Source organism: Haemaphysalis longicornis, unplaced genomic scaffold (genome assembly GCF_048455015.1).
Source record: "Haemaphysalis longicornis isolate Haplotype H1 unplaced genomic scaffold, Haemaphysalis longicornis Haplotype H1 scaffold_11, whole genome shotgun sequence".
Taxonomy (NCBI): Eukaryota; Metazoa; Arthropoda; class Arachnida; order Ixodida; family Ixodidae; genus Haemaphysalis; species Haemaphysalis longicornis.
In genome coordinates, this window is record NW_027526214.1 from 64,266,467 (window position 1) to 64,273,711 (window position 7,245).

Here is a 7,245-nt window from a genome sequence, read left to right on the forward strand (position 1 = left end):
GTCGCGATCTTACAGCTATAGAGCGGTTATCAGATGATTGCGAAAAATAAATAGAAGTAAGGATGGGCATCAAAAATGCGCTGATGACTACTATACTACCTAATAGAAATTTTGTGCGCAGTGCGAGCTGTAGTCTTCTCGGTAAAGCCGCATTTCTGGTGCTTCTCAGGAAGTGTTCGCGTGATCACCGAACAAACGGAGACGTGCGCTACTCTGCTGCTACCACGCAGCGCGCCGCCGCCGCCGCCGGCCAGCATGTTTAAAATCGTGCTTCATCCTCCCGCTCAAATGCCATGTTGTTCGGATTAGCCCCGCACAAGGGAGCCGCGATCATGTGGTTGCAAATCGTGTTTGAACTTGCCGCGCAAATATCACGTGGTTTGGATTAGCGGTGAATGGAACAGCGTCTGGTTAAAGTGTCAGGACGAGGGCGCTCTTGGGTGGGGACGCACGAGACATGTGTGAGGAAAAAGCAGTGAGAGAGATGGCGCCGTAGCCGCACGTGTCGTACTCCACCTTACCATTCGCTAGACGCTCCTCTCCGTTTTATTTCTTTCGTCACTGCAGCGCTCGCTCACTCGGTTACGCGCACATAAAGAGACACAGCTCCTGCGAAACCCTGCTATCGGCTGGTAAAGGGCTTTTCCCGAAAAATGACCGAAACCCGCCGTCGTCGTTTCCGCTCAAATTCCACTTCCCCAAGGAGCTCCGAATCCCTCCCGGTTTAGGAGAAACTTTCCCAGTTAGAACTGTTGCATGAGCCCATACTTCGTTTTCAAGTTGGAAGGCCTTCCAACCTATATTCTCGGAGGTGTGTGCGGTTTGTGTGTGCGGGGGTTGCAGGCGGAAAAAGGGGTCCGTGCAAACATAGGTAGGCTTCATGCCGCTACTAATGAGATGCCGGTTGTGTTGGTGGGAGATTTAGATGTCGAAAAAACATGGCTCAGTGCGCTTAGTCGGCTGTCCTCCTTAAATCGAGGGCTTCAGATGTTGGTTGATGTGTTACCCAGATATCTGACACAGGCAGTAAGATGACTACGTGGGGGAAGGGAACCAGGCTGCCATATGTTTGTACGCAAAAATAGAGCTCAAGGGCTTCCAGGTTTTAAGTCATTATGGCACGGATGCATGCCGTTTGTTTGGACGAATAAGAGCAGGAATGCAAGCGCTGGCCTGAACACACGCGCCAACGGGGGCAAAACAAAGGAAAGCTTTTGGCGCCGCCGTCACGGTCTTAAGTCCAGCTCGTCGAGTAGCTCTGAATCCCTCCCGGTTGAAAAACAACTTGCCCGCTTGCAACAGCAGCGTGAGCCAATATCACTTGTTCAGAGATGTTTTAGGAGATATTTTCGACCGCCTCTGTCACTTCTAAGCGCACGCACATGAACGGTTGCCGGGCTACGCGTGCGCAGCTTGGTAGTGGAAAACAGTGGCAGAGAGGGTGGGTGGGCATGCGAGCGCAGCTATAGGTTTGATGCCGTACTAATGGAAGGTATATTCGTTGTGCTGATGCGATGTTTAAACGCAGAATTTAAACGACAAAATGGAGGTGGTCCGGAGTTCTTAGTGATACAGCGGATTGGGTTTCTGTGCTACACAAACATTTGGCTGCTTACGACGCGGGGGGGGGGGGGGCGCTCCGGCAGCCCCATGTTTTGTCTGCAAGAACAAAGCGTGGCTGCTGGAGAGGTTCATTGAGCTAATGGGAAGTGAGCTCCATCGTAAGTGGCTAGGAAGTGTGCTCCATCGAAAATTACATCAAACATTCTTTGTTTCGTGCACTCCATGGACTGCGTCATATTTTTTTTCTAGTTAAAATTTTTCGCATTTACGAAAGTATGCCGCCGGCAGTCCCCTCCCCCCCAGTTGACACAACAGAGGGTGTTGGATGGACATTTATTGGTAGGATGACCCTGGGCCGCGCATTTTGCACAGTTGGTTGGCCCACGGCAACAATTTGTACTGCGCCAGAACCACTGGCACTTAAACCAGCGCAGTGCGTTTGCGATGTAGGCACGAATGGAGCATTGGATAAAGCCAGCATTTATACGTTGCGACAGTGTTGCGCGGTAAATGTCAAGGTTATGGGCTCGGCGCGAATCTCCTTGTCGCCAATGTGGGTGGTAATCCGGCTGACGGCTGTGACGCCGTGATATTGAACCCCACAAAGATTAATACATCTGTTTCATTCTAGTGATTTTGATCAGAGATCACACCCTGGGAGCTATTGGGGGTTGACCCTGATGTCCAGAACAGCCGGTCGAGTTTACCTTGTCGTTTACCTTGACAAGTACCTCACCAGTCCTCTTTGTTAACCTTGTAGGGTGTTTCAATTATACCTTCAACATATTTTGCAATCAAGAACAATGACGGCGATGCAATTGGTTGTGCTGGATCGAGGGATTCCATGAAAACAAATAGAGTAAAATTATCCGGTTCAGGGAGTCTTAAGTATGGCAAAGTGGGAAAAGATATTTCTGTGCAGCCACTTTTCAGGGACCGATCACCTTTGGGGTTTGAAAATACCATGCGGGGCTATTTTCTTCGCTCGGGTTCTCTTGATACAGAGAGAGGTCCCAGAGCACCCTGCCTGGTAAACGACGTAAAGTCTATCCAGCGGAGCTTGACCTGGGCTACGAGGGCCACCGTTGAAGGTTTCTACCCTCCACCTTAAAACTAATTCGGAAGGTCGCTTGAAGCGAGATTGGGGGTGCTCGGGTTCTGCATTTTCCCCAATACCGTCACCAAGATTACTCAAGTTTCCCCATTTCCCACATCCTCCTCTTTGCTCTCCGATGTTTTTTGGAGTGCCAACTCTTCTTTCTGTTTGATTTCTACGAGCCCCTCATTTCATATTCTGTTTCGCTACATGCAAAGCGAGGGCCTCTGATCTGGCAATCTTGGTGCCATAGGGACTTAAGACGGTTCAACGCTGGTCGACCACTCTCGACATGTCGTAGACAATCACATCACGGGCCGGGGAATTCAAAGAAGGTCCCCTTCACCCCGAGAAGTCATTGTGGCGTTGGCTACCTTCCTTTAGCACAGGAAAAAATTACATTTACATAAATACCCCACAAAGTGGAGGGGAAAACTAGCCCCGCCGTTTGCGAAGTGGTCATCTCTTCAGACCGGTATTCTAGAGGTCGTGGGTTGGGATGCCACCTAGCGGGCATTTTTTCTCCACTTTCTTTCGAAAATCCTTATCTGTCTCAATTACCTACCACATCCTCACATTTGCTTTCCGAGGTTTCCTGGACAGCCAACCCTTATGCTCATTTCCTATTCAGATTCGCTACATGGATAGCGAGGGCCTCTCTTTGGCAGTCTTGGTGCCATTGCGAGCTAAAAAGGGCTCAACACTGGTCGACCACTTTCTATCTTTCTTTTTATTTACTTATCTGGTTGAATGACCTACCACATCCTCCCATTTGCTTTCGGATATTTGCTGGACTGCTAACCTTTATATCTGTGTTATTTCTACGAGCCCCTCATTTCCTATTCTTCTTCGCTACATGCATAGCGAGGGCCTCTGTACTGGCAGTCTTGGTGCCATAGCGAGCCTAAGAGGGTTCAATGCTCGTCGACTACTCTCAACATGTCGTAGACAATCGCGTCACGGCCCGGGGAATAAAAGGAAGGTTCCCTTCACCCCAAGAAGTCAGAGTGGTTCTAGCTAACACCCCCAAGCACAGGAAAAAATTATCTTGACATACATACCCCAGAAAGTGGAGGGGAACCTAGCCCCGTCGGTAGCGTAGTGGTCATCGCAACAGACCGGCATTCTGGAGGTCGTGAGTTCGTATCCCACCTGGCGGGCATATTTTACTCCACTTTCTTTCTAGATACTTTATCTGTTTCAATGACCTACCACATCGTCCCCTTTGCTCTCCGAGGTTTTCTGGACTGCCAACTCTTATTGATGTTTTTTTTCTACGAGACCCTCATTTCCTATTCTGATTCGCTACATGCAAAGCGAGGGCCTATGATCTGGCAGTCTTGGTGCCATAGCGAGCCTAAGAGGGTTCAACGCTGGTCGACCACTCTTGACATGTCGTAGACAATCGCGACATGGCAGAGGGACCTAAAAGAAGGTGCCCTTCACCCCCAAAGTCACACTGGCGCTGGCTACCACCCCCAAGCACCGAAAAAAATATTTACATAAATACCCCACAAAATGGAGCGGAAAACTAGCCCCGCGGTACCGTAGTGGTCATCGCAACAGACCGGTATTCTGGAGGTCGTGGTTTCGTATCCCTCCTGGAGGGCATTTTTTCTCCACTTTCTTTCCAAATACTTTATCTGTTTCAATTACCTACCACATCCTCCCCTTTGGTCTCCAAGGTTTTTTGGACTGCAAACTCTTATTGATGTTTTATTTCTACGAGCCCCTAATTTCCTTTTCTGATTCGCTACATGCAAAGCGATAGCTGCTGATCTGGCAATCTTGGTGCCATAGGGATTTAATTCGGTTCAACGCCGGTCGACCACTCTCGACATGTTGTCGACAATCACATCATGGCCTGGGGAATTCAAAGAAGGTCCCGTTCACCCCGAGAAGTCACAGTGGCTCTGGCTACCACACCCAAGCACAGGAAAAAATTGCATTGACATAAATATCCCAGAAATTGGCTGGGAAAACTAGCCCCGCCTGAAGCGTAGTGGTCATCGGAACAGACCGGTATTCTGGTGGTCGTGAGTTCGGAACCCACATGTCGGGCATTTTTCCTCCACTTTCTTTTTTGTTTTTAATTTCTTATCTGTTTCAATGACCTACCACATCCTCCCCTTTGCTTGCCGATGTTTTCTGCACTGCTAACCTTTATATCTGAGCTATTTCTACGAGCCCCTTATTTTTTATTCTTCGCTACATGCGTAGCGAGGGCTTCAGTTTTGGCAGTCGTTGTGCCTTAGGGAGCTTATGAGGGTTTAACGCTGGTCGTTCACACTAGACACACCGTAAGCAACGGCGTCACGGCCCGGAGAAATAAAAGATGGTCCATTTTACTCCGAGAAGTCCGAGCGGCTTTGGCTACCACCCCCTAGCAAAGGAAAAGATTACATTTACATAAATACCTTAGAAAGTGGAGGGGAAACTAGCCCCGCCGGTTGCGTAGTGGTCATCACTCCAGACCGGTATTCTGGAGGTCTTGGGTTCGGATCCAACCTGGCGGGCATTGTTTCTCCACTTTCTTTTTCCCAAATTCTTTATCTGTTTAAATGACCTACCACATCCTCCCCTTTGCTTTCCGAGGTTTTATGGACAGCCAAACCTTATTTCTCTATTTTTACGAGGCACTCATTTTCTATTCTGCTTCGCTATATGTATAGCGAGGGCCTCTGTTCTGGCAGTCTTGGTGCCACACGAGCTTAAGAGGGTTCAATGCTGGTCGACCAATTTAGACATCTCGTAGACAATCGCATCAGGGCCGGGGGAAAAAAAAAGGCGCCCTACACCCGGAGAAGTCCCAGTGGCGCTGGCTGCCACCCCCAAGCACAGGAAATAAACCATTGACATAAATACCCCAGAAACTGGAGGGAAAGCGTAGCCCCGCCATGTAGCGTAGTAGACATTGCTACAGGGCAGTATTCTGGAGGTCGTGGTTTCGTTTCTCAACTGGCGGGCATTTTTTCTGCACTTTCTTTCTTTATTTCCAAATCCGTTATCTGTTTCAATTACCTACCGCATCCTCCCCTTTAGTTTTTGAGGTTTTCTGGACAGCCAACCCTGAATTCTCGGTTATTTCTATGAGCCCCTTTTGCCCGATTCTGCTTCGCTACAAGCATAGCGACGGCCTCTGTTCTTGCACTGTTGGTGCCATAGGGAGATTAACAAGGTTCCTCGCTGGTCGACAACTCTGGACATGTAGTAGACAATCGCGTCACGTCCCAGGGAAATCAAGGAAGGTCCCCTTCACCCCGAAAAGTCAGAGCGGCGCAGGCTACCACCCCCAAGCATAGAAAAAATTACATTGACATAAATACCCCAGAAAGTGGAGGGGAAACTAGTCCCGCCAGTAGCGTAGTGGTCATCACACCACACCTGTATTCTGGAGGTCGTGGTTTCGGATCCCACCTGGCGGGCAATTTTTCTCCACTTTCTTTCCAAATCTGTTATCTGTTTCAATGACCTACCACATCCTCGCCTTTGCTTTCCGAGGTTTTCTGGACAGCCAAACATTATTTTTCTGTTATTTCTACGAGCCCCTCATTTCCTATTCTGCTTCGCTACATGCATAGCGAGGGCCTCAGTTCTGGCAGTCTTGGTGCCGTAGCGAGATTAAGAGGGTTCAATGCTTGTCGACCACTCTCGATATGTCGTAGACAATCGCGTCACCACAGGGGGAATTAAAAGAATGTGCCCTTCACCTCGAGAACTCACAGTTGCGGTGGCTGCCACCCCCAAGCACCGGAAAAAATTACATTGACATATATACACCTTAACGTGGTGGGGAAAACTAGCCCCGCCGGTAGCGTAGTGGTCATCGGAACAGACCGGTATTCTGGTGGTCGTGAGTTCGGAACCTACATGTCGGGCATTTTTCCTCCACTTTCTTTCTTTATTTTTAAACTCTTATCTGTTTCAATGACCTACCACATCCTCCCCTTTGCTTTCCGAGGTTTTCTGGACTGCTAACTCTTATATCTGTGTTATTTCTACGAGCCCCCCTTTTTTTATTCTTGTTCGCGACATGCATAGCGAGGGCCTCTGTACTTGCAGTCATGGTGCCATAGCGAGCCTAAGAGGGTTCAATGCTGGTCGACTACTCTCCACATGTCGTAGACAATCGCGTCACGGCCCGGGGAATAAAAGGAAGGTCCCTTCCCCCCTAGAAGTCAGAGTGGTGCTGGCTACCACTCGCAAGCACAGAAAAAAATAATCTTGACTTAAATACCCCAGAAAGTGGAGGGGAACCCTTGCCCCACCGGTAGCGTAGTGGTCATCGCAACAGACCGGCATTCTGGAGGTCGTGGGTTCGTATCCCACATGGTGGGCATTTCATCTTCACTTTCTTTCTTTCCAAATTCTTTATCTGTTTCAATGACCTACCACATCCTCTGCTTTGCTCTCCAAGGTTTTCTGGACTGCCAACTCTTATGTTTTATTTCTATGGCCCTAATTTCCAATTCTGATTCTCTACATGGAAAGCGAGGGCCTTTTTCTGGGAGTCTTGTTATCATAGGGACTTAAGAGGTTTCAATGCTGGTCGACCACTCTCGACATGTCGTATACAATCAAGTCAC

At 48.9% G+C, this 7,245-nt stretch overlaps 2 non-coding genes across 2 annotated transcripts; both read left to right on the forward strand.

The window, feature by feature from the left end:
- The first annotated feature begins 3,746 nt into the window (after window positions 1–3,746).
- Window positions 3,747–3,819, forward strand: Trnaa-ggc (transfer RNA alanine (anticodon GGC)). Its single transcript has one exon. It is a non-coding gene; the product is annotated as a tRNA-Ala (tRNA).
- Window positions 3,820–6,923: 3,104 nt separating this feature from the next.
- Trnaa-ggc (transfer RNA alanine (anticodon GGC)) lies at window positions 6,924–6,996 on the forward strand. Its single transcript has one exon. It is a non-coding gene; the product is annotated as a tRNA-Ala (tRNA).
- The last annotated feature ends 249 nt before the right edge of the window (window positions 6,997–7,245 follow it).